Source organism: Sardina pilchardus, chromosome 19, assembly GCF_963854185.1.
Source record: "Sardina pilchardus chromosome 19, fSarPil1.1, whole genome shotgun sequence".
NCBI classification, from domain to species: Eukaryota; Metazoa; Chordata; class Actinopteri; order Clupeiformes; family Clupeidae; genus Sardina; species Sardina pilchardus.
In genome coordinates this window covers 22,630,740-22,646,028 of record NC_085012.1, presented here as the reverse complement: position 1 = coordinate 22,646,028, position 15,289 = coordinate 22,630,740, and positions in this window count along the sequence as shown.

The window sequence follows — 15,289 nt, the reverse complement described above, 5'->3', positions numbered from 1 at the left end:
CATGTTAGGTGTGTTGCGTTGTTAAATAAATGTATGAAGGGAGGAGCTCTTCGTAGATCATTCCATTAGTGGGGAACTGACTGGATAGTCTGGACTGAATCATCTGGATTGCACTATGTGTAGGAGTGGTAGTATCAGACGACGTTCCTTGGAGGAACGCAGGGTCCAAGGGGTAACATGCCTTTATGGCAGCATTTCAGTAAGTGGGACTAGACCAAGCCATTCCTTTGCAGGCAAGCATTAGTGACTGGGATTTCATGCGGGCCAATATGGGTATCCAGGGGAGCTGAATGAACAGCAGGGGAACGTTCAAGTGTTTTTGGACCATCTGTAGTTATTTCCCTGCACAAGCCAGGAGGCCTGTGAGGAGGGTGTTACAGTAGTTGAGAGATCTACCATGGTCTGTGCCAAGAGCTGAATGGTGCCTGGTCTGATTTTTTTTCTCTTAATGAATAGTGCAAAATCTGCACCACTGGGCAATAGAGGTAACATAGTCAGAAAAGGTCAGCTGGTCATCAAGTATGACGCCCAAGTCTCTTGCAACCTCGACAGGAGCAAGAGAGAAGTAGCCGATGATGTTAATAATGATGTGATGTGTAGTTTGTTGGGTTGGGTTGAGATACCCATGTTTGAGAGTAAGGATAGCAGGATGCGGTGGTTGACAATGCTGAAAGCAGCTGATAACTTGATAAGTTTAGCTGGATGAGTACTGTGGACAGACGGAGCTGCTTTTCTGGCCTCCATCACAAGAAAGTGGTGTTTCAGTGGAGTGGACACTTCTACGCCAGATTGATTAGGATCGAGGAGGTCACTCCGTGAGCAGAATTATATTCCCGTTGTAACCATGCCATTGGTTACTTTCCAATGGAGGATCTATTAAATTAGTAGGCAATTTCTGTAGTGGAAATTGTGATAAATCCAATCGCTTCCTGAGGTCAACCTGGGAATCTGATGTCAACTAGGTTAGATTTACTTGGAAATTTGAATATTCCCATAATGGCCTTTGAATTATACAAAATACTTGTAAAAAGGAGGGATTTCAAATGAAGCATAATTTAGTGCTGATCATTGGAAGATTTCAAGTATAGAAGCTTTAATTAAGTAATTTCAAGCTGATTCATGATTAAACACATTCACTTGTTGTTCCCAGTCGTTCAAATAGAAATGTTTTTGGTTCCAGCACCCCTTTTGAGGGACAACATTTTCTGAGGACCCCCTTATAACCATAACAGTTAACCATTTGTATTTTCTGAAGTTGTGGCCGGGTCCACTATCCCATGTTTTTTGGCAGATGTTTTTTGTTAGTTTAGGATTTTGCATCACTTGAGAACATGGACTGACTCAACATTTCTACACATTCATCAGATAGCTGGCTAACAAATAAGACAAGCTAAGCAGTAGTAGGAATTGTTCTTCATGACCTAAGTGAAGTTAACGTGGGAAGGACCAAATTGACACAATTTGCTTGTTTTATGGGTAAAAAAGGGCATCATCTTTTTAAAAAGTTAACTTTAATTTCAAGCAAATTATGCTCGGACCCCTTGGCTATGGGTCACGCACCCCACTGCTGTAGGATGCAACTCTTCCTCTGGTTGGGTCGGTGCTTGAAGCTCCTCAGAGTACTTGCCTCCTTCCTGGGCTCCTGAGCTAACGTGCTCACATGCCTGCCCAGAGTCTTCTGAATGTCTCTCTAAAGGTCCCAATCATGTTTGTAAACTTTGACTCTTAAGACTTGGTATTCCACTGAGAGACTGGGCAGGCCCTGACCCTCAAGACAGAATAAACACATACATTATTTATCTGATGGTGTCTCTCTGCATAATATCACATCCAGTGCAAATGCCGAACACTGGACAATGTATTAAACTTCATTAGATCCAACAAGTCTTTTATCCAACACGTTAGTCACGCCAAGCCATATTGATACTGGTTAATCACACAGCATGCAACATATCTGAACATTTTTGCTCAAATGTAGTGATGTATTTCTAATAGCAAATACACACTGGATATGAATATAATTCCCATGAAAAAGCCAAACACATTGGAAAAAAGAACATATGGATGGGCCGTTTGATCAAATAAGATGGAATTACATGCATGCACACATACTCACAAACAAACACGCAAACAGGACCGGTCTGTGTGGCTGATGTAGTGTTACAGTGTGCTCTGTCCGTGCATGCATGAGCAAAAGTTTTCCCAAGTGGCTTGAGGTAGCAGCCTATCGCATGTTCTGTCAGGCAGCCCTACTTTACATGAGGCACGAGGGTGATGGGGGAGTGGAGAGGTGGGGTGGGTGGGGTTGGGGGGAGGTCACATGCTTCCTACTGGCCTGAAGGCAGCTGGACCCCACACAGATGTATTCAGAAATTATACCACACAAGGTGCTGATTACGACACTGAAGCTTTAAAAGTACCCATGATTCATCATTTACAATTCATGAATCGTTAAGTATTCACACCTCTATTTTGAAAATGCTAGCTCATTTCCGCTATGAAATGATACATCTGAGGGTGCAGATGTTTCAATTCAGATCACAGCTAATCTGCCTCTCCAGCATATCGCTCAATCTAAAATAGCATATGACTGTCAGTATTACTCTTCATGGTTAATTTACCATGGCAATTTAAAGTTCACCCCCAAAAAAGTTTAAAAAAGGGCGATGGCTGGGCTTTAATCCTTTACTTAAGCACTCCTGCAGCACAGCAGGAGATAAGGGCCCGGTATGTTTCAGAATGCGCTCCTATCAGAGCATGAGAGATAAGAGGATGCTGCGGGTCGATGGCCTCCTCCTCCTCCTCCTCCTCCAATCACGTCGTAGATCAATGCGTATACGGAAACACACCCAATGACAAGAATCTGCGACAGGAGAACATCAACAGATAAAAAGCATCTTCACCCGGCTGCAGCAGCAGCCTTGCCCAACATGACTGACAGACAGGCATCTGGTTTGTCTTCCTGTAAAGCACACAGGGCAATTGCTGCCGTGCCACAGAATGTCGTAGTGTGATTTAGGAGGAAATGTGACTCAGAACACGTGTCGTAAATGTGTTGGTCATGGGGTCAGTTAGAATACATCTGTATTGCTTGGTTTCTGAAGTTGTAGGTACACTAGGACAAACTGACAGAATAATTCACATTGCTTGTATCAGCTTTTGAATATTCCTCAGCTCAGTTACAGAAACAAAATATATCATAATAATTATACATACAAAATACGATATACAAAATATATTGAACAAAATCAAAACAAACGTCTGTAAAAGGCCCAAATATTCATGACTAATTTCGGTCTGAACGCTACCTTATTTGCAGCAAAAGTTAGAGACTCGCTCTCTCTCCCCCTCACTTCTCCACAAGCAATAAAGACCCACCGTCAGTCCGCCACTAGAATATTTCAGAGAGGACACGGAGTTCTGTCTGGGAATGAAAAAAACACTCCGCTTCCCTTCCCTGCTCCAGGTTAACTCTGCGGTTCAGCTGGGAAAAGATGCGAAAAGTGGCTGTGTGAGTGGTGTGAAGGTCGTTAAACCACAGGCTTCATGAATTATGACACAGTCTGTCACCAGTGACAAGTTCAAGCCTCGCACCTCCCTGCCTCTCTCTCTGCATCCTGAACTTATAATGTGTCTAAAATCAGTAGCTTTTACATGCGGGTGCAGTAAGCAGTAATTAATTTATACATCTTAATGGAGGCTTTGCTGGCCCTCCCCACTGCCTCTTTGCCAGCTTTCACCCTGAAGTGACAGCACTGTTTTTAAATGTAAACTCTATAAAGGTCTTTGCCTTAATGGAGAAACAGCTTAATAATAATTAACAGTGAGGGATTGTGGAAATATTTCCCTGATGAGATGTTGTTGTTTTTTCTTTTTTTTCCAAAAGATTTCCCATTAAAACATTAGGTGAACAAATATTCAACACACTAGTCAAGAGTGTTGATGTCTGTTCTCGAGTCTGTTTACAGGGGTGTGACTTGAATGTAAAAACTGTGCCTGTGTCATTGTGACTGATGACAGGCCTGTGTACGCTGATTGCCTTCCGTGCTGTACGTTTACGCGGTGCACAGGGGTTGAGTTTGTTCTAATCCCCTTTCCCATTACGACACAGATGCCTAGAATGCAGATGGAGTTGGGGTTTTTTATTCAGGTGCTTCTGTTCAAAGTTTGAGCTAGAAATGTTAATGTCAACCCCCGACTGATTTTTTTTGAAGATGTACAACAAAAGATGTGCAGCAAATGTACGGCAAATTTGTTTAACACCCAAGGTGTAATGGGAACGCCCTGCATACAGCATCTTGTGTGTACGTATGGAGAATACCTTCATTTTATAACAGGCTCATCGCAAATGTCATATCTAGATTGTCAAATAACGGTTTGCTCTTTCATATCACGATTGCTGTTTTAACACATTCAGTAATCTAATAGCACAGTCAGTGCACATTCCAGAGACACTTATTCATGTTGGTCGGTCCAAACAGAATTTGGCAGGGCCCTTGTCTTGGCTCCTGCATATAGTGTAGCTCCGGGACTCACTCCTGTCCGTATATAGCGTGTAATTTGGGTGTGAAGGCAGCCTACTGTGCATAGTCTTGATATGACGTGACGCGAGGCACCAGCGTTGCAATGCCGAGAGCCGCGATTACTGGTCTGAGCCTCTAGGAGCGACCCTCGCGGGTTTATGTCATTTCCCTGCATTGTTACTGCTCATTCTGGACCTATTTCTTCTTGGCAAGCAGCATCTATCAGCTTGAAGTGATGCCATTAAAATCTAATTAGCTGCACAATGAGCTCTGTTCTGCTGCTGCTGATGTTTTTTTTTTTGCTGTGGTGTGGTGTGCTACCTTGTACTTCTGTCAGACTATGCTGCAGATGATTTTCCATGGATAAGTCCAGGAAATGCCCACTGGATGAGTGAATGTTACAGGAGGTTGTTTACTCCAAAAGCCGGCATTTTACACAGCAGTTCAGTTTGATTCCGTTTATAAGCAAGTTACTTTTATGAAGATATCTCTTTATCTATTTATGAAGCCTCTGTGACTCCCAAAGCTGATAGCAGTGGTGTGATTTTGAACTACCATGATTTAATAGCCCCAGTTATGGTGCTATTAAACAATGTCCTTCCTGTGATAAGCTACAGTATATAGTCCTTCACTGGAAGACCACAGAGTAGCTGCTTAAGCTTGTCCTTTCAGTCTCTGTTAGATACTACAGTATGTCTACACCAAGTGCGCCTGTTTGAAGGAGCACAGTGGAAGTGTAATATGTGCACATGGCATGCATACCTTTCAAATGTAACTCTTAAAGACAGATTTTGTGGTGATTTGGTTTCTTTTTAGTATTCTGTCATTTTCCATAGTCATGAAGGAGATATTTCCATTTCCTCAAACACCCAACATCACAGAGATGCGTTGTGTCACTTGAGCTCCTCTGTACTGCGTATAAAGGATTGTCTTTGATTTAACATTCTACCTTTGAAACAATATAGGACAGAGACAAAAAGAGGACATTTGAAGCTTAACATGGCCTTTGTAATTTGTAATTGTTGTTGGTGGTGTAACATAATGAGCCTTGCTATACAACTCAAAACCTTTCGATTTGGGTTGCTCTCTGTTTCTTGAAATAACAGTGTTATCATTGATTGGAAAGACAAGCACGAGGACTTATTATAGGGACTGAGATTGAGGGTGGTTATCACATTAAATGTAGGCTATGTCTTTATAAATTCATGGATTTCCATGACCTTTGAGATGAAAAAGAAAAAGTGACTGGATTTCCAAAATACATGTTGAATAATTGTGTGTTAAGAGCTGAGAAAGAAAGAGCTCTGTCTCAGCTCAGTCATTCAGTGGACAGGCTGATTGGGATTTCCAATCAAGCTCTTGGTGTGATGATTGATCTCCAGCTGTGCTAAAACGGTGTGATAACTAGTCTATTATGCACTGGTGAATCCCACATATCTTCATTTCTGATTCCTCGTTCCATTTACCAAGGCCTTGTTTACCTATTTCAGTTTCAACAACTCTGACATTTACCTGGACTGGTGGCATCTCATGCTGTAAATTGAAGTCTGAAAACATATTCCTCTACATTAAAGGTTGGGTACGGAATTAGCAAAACGGACGGCAGAGTTTGAACATATACAACCTCAAGTCCCGCCCTCCATGCACGAGCGACAATTCAAATGCGCAGCGCGAGAGCGAGCCAGGCTAAATGAAATGCCAGCCTGGCGTCTACAGCACTATGAGCTCTAGTCTCCATACAATCACTCACATCAACTTCCCCAATTACATTCTTTATTCACCTCCAAAGGGTTGTAGTACATATGGTTCAGTAGCCATAGGTGTGTATATTTGAACAGAATCTGGTTTGATCTTACCAGGGCGATTATCTCCTGAAATATCCGAGTTTAGTGCTGGCCCGTTGGTTCGCCTATTCCACCGTAGCTCCAAGCTGTTAAGTTTCGATTTCATGTTTACAGCACTCTTCGTGTCACGGTAAAAATGTAATTTTTGCTACATAGCTTATTTATTGCGTGGGTGATTGAGTTTCCGTAGGTATCCGCTGCCTTAGTTAGTTTGTATAGAAATGAAGTGACACATACAACAAGAGGGGAACATGGACGTGCAGCAGCAGGCAGTTGGTTTCGTTTCAGCACTGACTCGCGGTCACCAGCTTTCGAAAGGGTCGCGCGCGGTGGGGAGGGGGAGGAGGAAGAGGAGTAAGACGTTAGATTGACGAACGAGCTGTGAAATGATGGTATGGGGTGAGGAATTCTATTGGCTGGAGTTTTTCGAGCCCTGCCCGTTCCGCAGATGATTGACGTGTTTAATTTCCATTTCAGTGCTTCCAACTTAGTGGCTATAAGTGGGTTAGGAATAGGATTTCAAGTGATTTTGCAAAAATGGCCAACAAAGCTCATTCCATACCCTACCTTTAAAACAGGCTTTGGTAGCTAACAATAGTACCTCTACAATAAAGTGTAAACTGTAGGGGTAGCACATTGAATAGAAAGAATAGAATAGAATATATACTTTTTTGATCCCGTGAGGGAAATTCATTTCTCTGCATTTAACCGAATTAGTGAACACACACAACACACAGTGAACACACAGTGAGGTGAATCACACATTAATACAGAGCAGTGAGCTGCCATGCCCAACCAGCGGCGCTCGGGGAGCAGTGAGGGGTTAGGTATCACGGGCACTTCAGCCATGGACTGGTCGGGGATCGAACTGGCAACCCTCCAGTCACAAGCTTGAAGCCCTAACCAGTAGGCCACGGCTGCCCCATTGTACATAATTCACAGCCAGCCATTACATGTTCATGCTCCCATGCCTAATTAATTTAACCTCCAAAATGGGATAGAGCTTTTTGTTAAACTTATACAAAGGAGATCAAACACAGAGGTTTGTGGGCTTGCTGCAAGGCATTACATCTATGTTCTTCTTTGCCCGTTTTTTGAGAACGCCTATTCTCCTAGAGCGTTTGAGCTATCAACGCGGTTCAAACACTAAAAAATCAGGCCCGATCCGGTGTAGGTTGCTTGTTAATGTCGGATGGCTGCCGGTTGTCATTTTTCCGGTATTCCTGTTTTCAGACCCTTGTAGTTCCGCCATGCTCCACCAGAGGCGTTTCCCCATTGAAATGAATGGGGGACTGTTCAGGCGTTTACATCACTGCCCCCTGGTGAGCAAACCCACTCTTGCAGCTCCTCCACGGAGATGCACATTTCTAGTTGCCCTTGTCCATGTAGCTTGGCTATCACCAAAGTCTTTTTAAAGCACCGGACCAAGCATAATGATCAATGGGCATAGTTCAAATGACTCTGTACACTTGGATAGTCCTTCAACCAATAAGACCAACGATCCGGGTGCGTTTGGTGGATACGTCAGTTTGTGATTGGTTCCAGCAAAAGTGGAATGTAAGCAGGAGAGATAAATGTGCAGGTTTCCAGCCTGAGCTGTAGGGCAAAATCCAATCGCCAGCATATCTGACTGGGTTTACCCAGTCTACTTATCACTTAACATTTCTTAGTGTAAGCCAGCCAGCCCTTTCAGTAACGGAGTTACTTTCGGAGCCCTTTCCACCTGGAAAATAATTTTGTTTGTTGATAACTTTATTTCTTCTGTTTAAAAATGTGATTACTGATTGTTTTCTCATTTTTGTAATGGATACCAGCCAAGTAACAAATTCCACTTCTAAAGTATTGCTTTTGCCTGCAATGAGAGCTGATCTGCTAGGAAATCCTACTTCATACATTCCTTCCTTGTTCTCGGCCAATCTTGGGCCTGTCTTTAAAATGACTCAGACATGTGCACCTCTTCTGCTGCTTTTAGACTCCATCATTTTTACATTCTCCTCCTCCCTCTCCTCTCCTACCACCACCAGTTTAGTTCCCGTAATGTCCAGGGGTAAGTAGTCCCCGTCGTAATGTCCAGGGTGTAAAATTGGTCCCTGCCACCCTGATCCCTGTCCCAATTCTCCTAGACCTGGGCTGAGGTGCTGGACCTGGACACAAAAGGCTTTTGTGTATTTTTTTTATATTCTTTATTATCTTCTCTTTTAAATCCCATGTAGTTAACTTTCATTCTGGCCTTCTGAGTCTTTCTGACAGAAAATTGCCTTTTTTGTAGAGCCCTACTATAAGTTTTTGTTCACAAGCTTCTCAAGTCAGACGAAATGGAAAACAGCGTCAGAAGTTAGAGATTAATCACCTGCCTCCTCAGGTACAATTGGCAGCCTATCCTCTGCGTATGTGTTGATAAGCCACAGACTCAATAAGTCAATTCAGCTGAACCCTTGAAGTTGTCCTCAAGCAAAAAGAATAAGTATGAGGGGACGAATGAGGATAGACTCACATCAGATAAACTGAGAGCGGCCTAATTTTTTTTATTATTCAATTCAACCCCAATGCCTGCTATTTGAAAGCATTTGACATTCATTCTTTATCATAGCAGAGAGGAAGGGTTTGCAAATGATAAAACAGTCGAGTCAATTTAAAATAATTATGGTTGAACAATGCACAGGAAAATATGAAAGAATTCTCATATCCCAAAGCATTGTAGTCTAACAGTAAGCAATAATAATGAGGGTCAAAATGTCTTATGCTTGTTTTCAGACATCGCTAGTATTTCCATGGGAAGTATAGAGGCGCTTGTTTTGGACTTTTTTGTACAGATGCATCATACAATTATGAACCAAAATGAAAGCTATTCAGCTCCGCAAAATGAAATCAATTGTGTATTGTGAACCTAATGACCCAATCCGAATCCTGCATGTTTGATGAATATATTGCAAGCTCTTGGCAAATTGTCTTCAATACATTCAGTGAGAGATAGGCCTGGCTAATTGCAGGATATAGCTGCATCATGTTGATGTTAACACGACAGAAAGATGTTTATAAAACTCAACAAACAAATTTATATTTGAGTGACTTATGAGAGAGCTACGAATGTGTAAAATGATAGTCAATTCGTTCAGGCCATTTTATAAATGTTTTAATGCATGCTTAATTTGCTCATGTAGTTCACATGCTTTGTCACAACACACAAAAAACACAACACCTTTTACATTTTATAAGGTAGTAAGTAGCATTAGGCCAAGAATTGTATTTACTGAACTAATACTGTGACTGATGAAACAATGACGAAGGTCAGGAAATGAACATTGCACAGTAATTTGTAAAGTGTATAATTGTAACAGATATAGTTTACATTAACAATCTTTTATCCACATACACCACAGTAGTAATTACAGTAATCCCTCCTCCCTGGTCTTCAGCTCTGTTCTTTTCTCTCTGATCTCATGGCTTGCTCTCTTTTTCAGTTGCTTTCCACGTGATTATCCATCTCACATGTCTGGTCCAGTGTGATCAGCTGACCTCTATTCGACCTTGCCAGCATGACTTGCATGGCTCCATGACCTTTCCCGCCTATTATGTGTGCGTCTCTGCCATTGGCCATTCCAGTCAGACAAAGGACTAGATGTGAAATTCCCTGCACTATTCGATGGAGACGTTCCGCAATCTCTTGATACATGTAAGTAAATGCAAGCAACCGTACCCAATAACTTAAGACTATTATTATAACACATTAGGGTGCATCACAGCCTTCATACTGACAATATCCCCATCACCGCCAATAAGTATCTGTGTTCAAGGACGGTAAGATCGGTCATGAACTTGGCGTCAGCAGCATTCTTATTTTGTCTCTATCACTATCAGTTAACACGTGAGCTAATTGCTTGGAATTCAATTGTCATGAATTGCATTTTTCTGTCCTTGAACATGTCCTCCAAAGGCCGTGAAACAATTGATTTCTTTTAGCCCGGCAGCAGTAACTGTAACACTAAGGCCATCGCTGCTATTAGCACACAGCAGAAGCTATGGAAGCGTGAGCCAAATTTCCCCAACAAAGGCAAACCAGCCCCCTGCCATGACAAGCCTCCTCTGCTGCTGTGTGGACATCACAATGTCCCGTGTCCTCTGGCGTTGTTTCACACAACAGCCCTGTGTGCTGAATCTGTTGCATTTGCTCTGTGGCTGCCCCCCCCCCCCCTTCTGGTAAACAATCGAGTGATTGCCAATCAACTCTGACCCATTCAGACACTGAGCGAGAGAGGAGGGTGGGCGTCTGGATGGGGGTGGTGTGGCCTTCCTGGAAAGGGTGAGATTAAGGAAGGCAGTGGAAGTGGCGGGTGGCGGATGGCCGGTGGCGGGCGTGGGGGGTGGGGGGGTTCCTTTTCTCCCCGATGGCGGCGCTTTTCTTACGAGCTCTAATCGGCGCTCGCAGAGTGGAAGTGCGCGGAGCCAGGATGCCGTCCTCATTGCTCGGAATGTGGCGAGTGAGCGGCGCGGGCGGGGAATGAGCCTGGCAGATTTGGCAAGGCCACTTTCTCGCTTCAGTGCGCCTGTCAGTGGAGCCATCGGATCTGATGCATACCAACCACCTGTAGGATGAACTTATGGGGGATTTAGCATAAACAGGCTCCCCATGGAGTGGTTGGTGTGTGTGTGTGTGTGTGGGGGGGGGGATTGGTGAAGGAAAGACAATAAATTGCACATTCGTGTTATGAATAAATTCTTCACATATGTGTGATTGGGGTTCACATCAAAAGCAGTGCCATTTTGTGTGTATGTGTGTGCACGTGCGTACGTACATGTATGGATGTGACCTATTCTTAATCTTCAGAACAAGATTTAGTACCCACTCCATGTACGCCTACAGCAAAATTATACACACACCCACATATACACACACACAGCCCATACCCATGTTCCTGCAGTGCCAGCAAAACCGTGGTCCACACTAGACATTTTTTGAGTAATAACGCAATAGGTTACGGAAATTGCTACTGTGACGTGAACTTCCAAATGACTTTTGCAGTAATGTGCTGATGGAATGAAACGGCCGCGGCCCTTCAAAGTTTGATCCAGGACGTGGAGCGTCCCGCGGATAATTGTGTTGTCAGCTGGGAACGCGAGGGGCCGCTAACACCACCCTGTCAGCTTCGAACAAGCCCGTCTTTACACAGGTGACTTGTCAGACTCGCTCGCAGTTCACGTCAGTCTTTGGCTGCTGCTGCTATTACTGCGAGGTGGAGACATTTTCTCACAAACACACACACGCATGCACACACACACACACACACACACACACACACACACACACACACACGCATGCACTCACCCACACACACACACACACACACACACACACACACACACAGCCACAAGTCAAACTTCTCTCCCCTTACAAGTCCCTCTTTCATCATTTGGAAGCGTTGTGATTCATTTTGAATTTTCCCAAAGGTATCGCCACTCTTCATTTCTGCCCTGTCTGGTATCAGCCAAACAGGCTGGCGAGAGGCTACAAGCTGGCGGGTTCCGCATGCGAAAGGAGCTGTCGCTGACTGATGCACACAATCCCATTCAGACTTTACTCACTTCTAAGATCAATTCAGGAAGCCAAAGGTATGCTTATATAACAGAGTTTTTTTTTGGAAGAGTAACCATTATCCAGACTGACAGTCACAGAGTGAAATCCTTAGTGAGAACCTGCTTTGTGTGTTGATTTGTGGAAACGTTGCCATTTGAAAAGGACCTTTATGTAGGTTCACTTGAGGATACTGACGGCTGCATTACTGCCTTGTGTATCCTTTTGGCAGATACTTTAATCCAAATGAACCTGCACCTCAGAATTCACAAGCAGGCTCCAGGAAGGAGGCCGGTAGCCTATTAATTCTAATCAGTTTGACAAAACCACAGTGAACTGAAAGACATGCACATTTACAGGTGATATTCGCCATAGAAGGTTATTGAATGATGCCTGTAGTTTGCTGCACAGGGAGAGTATTGAAGATTTATCTTGCACATATCCCTTTGGAGGGCTTTGTGACCGGTAACTCTCATTTGGACAGAGCGCCTTTTAGTCGAACATCAAAGGGGCAGTCTGGACTACTGATGATATAAGCTCTAATTGTGCTTCTTTTTCTGCCATGTCAGCATTTACATGTATAATTATTCACATACTAATTCATGACTTACGCAAGTATTTCATTGAGGCGTGTAAGATATTGTGACAACTCTCTCAGAAAAAAAACCAACACCAAAGAAACAACAGCATTTCGGATGTAAAAAGAATTCTTGCTGTTTTGTCCCTCATATAAATGACCTTACGGTCGACACTAACTGGTACTTTGTTATGTGGAAAATGGGGACTCTGTGTTCTGTTTTGCCAGATTAAGTTTGAGAACGCTTCAGAGGAGCTTTAGATTTCTGAACTCCATGGAGTCACACGCTGTCAGGTCTATCATCATCACTGTCTCTGGTTGATTTGATATGCATGGTAAGTATCACAGTAAAAAATCATATTAATTATTGTAGTCCACACCTCATGTCTGTCTTTGCTACAGTGCTATTAGCATTCAAAGACAGGCATAAAAACAAGGCAGTCTTGGGAGCTAAATTGGGCCTGGCACGTAGCCACCTTTTAAAATAACTTGGATTCCGGGGGCTTTGCGGGGCTCTGAGCAGAATGTCCAGCGTAACTCAAATGAGCTCATAAAGGGAGGCAATTCCGTTAAAAGCTCAGGATCCCTCCCATTAAACAAGGAGCGTAATGGGGTTGGACTGCGGCCAGGGGCCTCTAAAACTAAAAACAGCGCGGATGGAAGTGGTCGGCCACTAGCCCCCGAGCATCTGTGCGCGCCGCTCACCTCAGGTGGCTCCCCGCCCGGCCCGAGCCATTTGTCTTTTCCTGAGGGGTGAGCTTGGACAGTATAACTTCTTGTCACCTCAGGTGTCTTTGCTGAGAGTGTCTCGTCGAGTTCTTCTTGTCGTCCAGCTCGTGGCGGTCCACCCGACCCCGGGGTGTCGCACCGCAATTACCGAGCCCTTCAGACTTGACAGCGTCACTGACCACCGTCTGACCCACGCTGACTAAAACCTAAAATACACCTGGGCGGCCACAGAGCTTTAACGCCTGCTTTGCCGTGCCATTAAATTGGCCAAGATGCGCAGGAAGCTGCAACAGATATGCTGCAGATCGGAGCCAAGGTTCATCTGCTGAGACCGCCCAGAGGATAAGGAGAGCTAGAGAGCTAGGCCACGATATTCCGCAGCCCAACAATGGGGGTCGCCATGACACCGAGACGGTTTTCTATTTCCGCTCCGAAGGTATAATGACCGCTGCCAATGGCAACGGGTTCACTCCGCTAGTTGTTGCGGAAGCCACGAAACGGTAGCCAAGTCATTGCTAAAGACACATTGAGATAAGTTGATTTTCTCGTTTTGGCAAGTAGCCATATAATAAGCGCGATAATGTATAGAACGCCGGTCATTATCTGAAAATAATTCCCTTCAGTACGAAGCAAAACCCCTCCGCTGCGCGTCGGGGTTCTGTCCGTCCTGTCGGGAATTATTTTCCGATAATGACCGGCGTTCTATACATTATCCCTTACATAACCTGCTACCTTCGAAGTAGTTCCCGTATCACACTTGAATATTAATTCGCCAAACTCGTTGCGAAGTTTAAATGAACTGTCACGTTGCATCCAAGCTTAAATACAGACGTGCAGAACCATAGTAACATTGTAGCATATGACGGAGGTGGATTGTAGCTAGTTGGATGCCATGTAGGCTATAAAAGTAGCGATCTTTCAAAGTTAAAGTTAATCAGAATCCTAGGATATGACGCTTGACAACGGGAGAGATAGAACTAACGACTGGCTTTTGGCCGTAGCAACCAGCCATTTAGAACTAACGACTGGCCTTTGGCCATAGTAACCATCAATTTTAGAACTATAGTAACGGCAGTTTTGTCCTGCAAGTAGAAAGTTGATATGTGGCGGAAAGTAGTCCCACAGTCAAGACAGTTTTAGCGATGTTAACGGACGCAACGGTGGAATAAAACTATGTTGTAATTATACAGGTTATGAATACAAACGGGAGATAAGCGGGATAACGGCCTTCGAGGTCGACCGGTTCGATGGAAATAATGGCACGGCGGAGGTAACTCCGTCTCCGTGCTTCGCACGTCGCCGGAGTTCTAGACCTCCACCTAGCCATTATTTCCATCGAACCGGTCACCTCGTCGGCCGTTATCCCTTACATACCCACACTGATAAACGCTGCTTTGAAGATGGATGTCGGCTTTACTGCAGCCTCGGTTTAAGACTCATTATCTTAACACTGTTGTTATCATACATTGTGAGGATGCCTTGATATCCATGCGGTCACTTGAAAAATGCATTCGGCAAACTCTTCTTTTTTCTGACTCTCCCTCCTCCTTTACATACATACATATAGCCTATTTAACTCTCTCTGTTTGAGTGTGTGTGTGTGTGTGTGTGTGTGTGTGTGTGTGTGTGTGTGTGTGTGTGTGTTTTCAAACCCCTGGGAATCAAACCCTTCAATTTGTTCTTTGTTAGGCTACTTAACTACCTGCTGAGCAAAAACAATTGATTTCTTCCACAGTGGGTTACTGTCATGCAGCAGTCAAACTCAATAATCGTGTAGGTCTGTTACCTAATGTTTAAGTATTATTTATGTTGTGTGAAAAACAAAGTAGCAAAAAAAAAGATGACTATCAAACTACTATAACTATGATTTGTACAATATATTTATATGATAATCCCTATGATCGAAAATAATAAATCCATCATAGCCCAAAATAATAAGATGGCGTTCCAGCAGTAAATCACTGATGTGGCTGCAGCATAAACACCCAGAGCTGATCACAGCCTAGTATTTTCTTCGACACCACGGCCAATCACCCGCTTCGACATG